Source organism: Monomorium pharaonis, chromosome 4 (assembly GCF_013373865.1).
Source record: "Monomorium pharaonis isolate MP-MQ-018 chromosome 4, ASM1337386v2, whole genome shotgun sequence".
NCBI classification, from domain to species: domain Eukaryota; kingdom Metazoa; phylum Arthropoda; class Insecta; order Hymenoptera; family Formicidae; genus Monomorium; species Monomorium pharaonis.
Window position 1 is genome coordinate 17996543 of NC_050470.1, and position 2873 is coordinate 17999415.

The following is a 2873-nucleotide window of genomic DNA, read 5'->3' on the forward strand; positions in this document are numbered from 1 at the left end:
GACCGCAGCATGCTCTATTGATTCGTAACGCCAACTCCAAAAACGTACCCATACACAACAGGAGTTGTAGAAAACAATATATTTTATATTTAAATAAAGTAATATTATTTTACAAGACTTGTAAGCAAATAAAAATATTTTTAGAATAACGGTATGTTACACACAATACAGTGAAAGGGACTCAGAGATATTACGCAATAATTCCTCTGAATTATATGATATAATATGCTTATGCAAAAGTAATTTCAACGCCTTTGAACTTTATAAAAATAAAAATAGATTGATGGCTGTACAGCGACTTAATAAAAAATTATTAATAAGGACGAAAATATAATTAGAAATAGTAAATAATTTGTTTATTTATTTAAATTTGGTGCTAACCATCAAGAGCAAAAGCTTTAAACTATATACATTATGTGAAAAAATCCGCCCTTTCCAATAAAAATATTCATTTTAAAATCAATTTTGGGGAAGGTATAAAAAACAGGATTTTTCTCAAAAATCATCATTTTTAATGCTTTCTTTAATTTTGACAAAATTGGAAATATTTTTATTGGAAAGAGCAGAAAATTTTACATGAAAAAATACACGTTTGACAAAAGAACAAAAAAGAAAAATTGGTAAAAATTTACTTTAAAGCGATGTTGAAACGCGACATATCAAGGAAATGATAACAGCGCCCCCGCTAAACCTGTGGTCCCATATGAGTATGGCCGGCTAAGGTAAGATCAAGAACTATCCGACCGATTAAGGCAAGACCAGAAACGATTCGGCTGGCTAAGGCAAAACCAAGAACGATCCGGCCGGCTAAGGCGAGACCAAGTCGCAGGCAAGTCTAAGACCTCATTCATTTAGATTTCTCTGCGGAGGCCTATTTGCTGCATCTTGAATTGATTTTAACAGACTTGCTCCTGTTCTTGCTCCTGCCTAATACGTGCAATAATAACCAGTTATATATTCTCCGGCACTTTTAGCATTATCTTTACTAGTATTATTCTGAATATAACTGATCCATAGCTAATGCTCCGTAACGTTACGATAACGCAAATATACTTGTAGTCTAATCAATGCGCGGCGGTAGCGCGGTACATGCGAAAGTGGGGAAATAGATTTCTCCTTCAGTGAAGCGGTGGAAAAGGTATTGAGGGAAAACGCAATGAGTGGCAATGCAAAGCTTCAACTGTAATATAATTTTTCTCTAGTAACTATAGTACTAATTATATAGCAGTAGCGGGGTCGAAAACATGATTCGCTGTCTGACCCCTACATTCAAAACTTACCGCGAAAATAATGTATGTGCTTATGTGTATGTGTGTGTCTATGTGTATAGGTATATATTGATATATAATTGTAAATAAAGATTTATGACGACCATTTCTCCGGCTCCACCAATCCCGTGATTTCTTTAATATTATGACGACCAGTCGTCATAATCTAAATGAGAGGAAGAGAGATAGGGTTACCCGTACGGAACGAAACTGCAGCTAACAAATATTATAGTTGTGTAGTTATTACAGAATGGATATAATTTGCCCACGTTCGAAATGGCCACGCAAAAATTTGACCACGTTCAAAATGGCCACGTTCGGAATGGCCACGGGAAATATTGCACGGAGTTCAATTTGCCCACGTTCGAAACGGCCACGTTTAAAATTACCATGTTTGTAATGGCTACCCAGCTAGCAAAATAACGCAAACTTTGCGCGAAGTTTGCCGCAAACTCGAGCAAACCTTTGCAACAAAATTACGACAAGGTGTGTCCGCATTAAGCTTAGCTTTTGCTGGCAAGGCTTGTTGTAATAGTATGACGCATATTTTATGCAAATAACAGAGTAAAATTTGCTAGTAAAGCATAACAACAAATTTGCAACAAGAACAAGGCAAATCTTGCTGTACACAATATGATAGCAAATTTGTGGCAAGAATAGAGCAAACCTTGCTATACATAGCATAATAGCAAATTTGTGGCAAAAACAAGGCAAACCTTGCCATGCACAATATGATAGCAAATTTGTGGCAAAAACAGGACAAATCTTGTCGAAATTAAGATCAACAAAAATGAAATATTGGACTGATTAGTGAATGTGAATGGTGCAATCGTACTTGGTTCTCTGTTCTCGACGAGCCCCTTTTATTAATCCAGTAGGTAAATCTTTTTCACGAGAAATGCGCCATCTCGAGATAGATAGTAAAGTTACCCAGAAATAAAGTTTAAAACCCGATAATGCAACCCTGTTATTTGCATAAAATGTGCATCATACTATTTGCGACAAGCCTTGCCAGCAAAAACTAAGCTGTTTACGGACATACCTTGTCGCAATTTTGTTGCAAAAGTGTGCTCGGCAAGTTTTATTTTGTTCTTGCTACTAATTTGCTGTTATTCTGTGCTTAACAAGATTTCCTGTTCGTGCCATAAATTTATTGTCATGTCGTGTAGCAAGGTTTGCTCTGTTATTTGTTTAAATTTTGCATTTTATCGTGTCGGAGCAAATCTTGTAATTTCTCTACGTAATATTTATGTACAAGTTTTTCTCTGTTATTTGCAGCATCGTGTGATGAAAACTTTTGCCGTAAATTTGCTCGAAACTTTTAGAAAACAAAGCAACAGACAATTACTTGTCATAAAATTGTTGTCAAAATTGAAACAATCCTTGCTGTAAAGCTTTCACGATATGTGATTTTAACAGGCCTGGCTAGCTGGGTACGTTCGGAATGGCCACGTTCGAAACGGCCACCTTTGAAATAATTTTTTTCTTGTTTTGCGTGGAGAGTTGCAAACCCATATGCAGAGAATGCTTTGCGCACGCACGCACGCACGCACGCACGCACGCACACACGGGAGGGGCCTTCGGCCCCCTCTCCTGCACCCACCC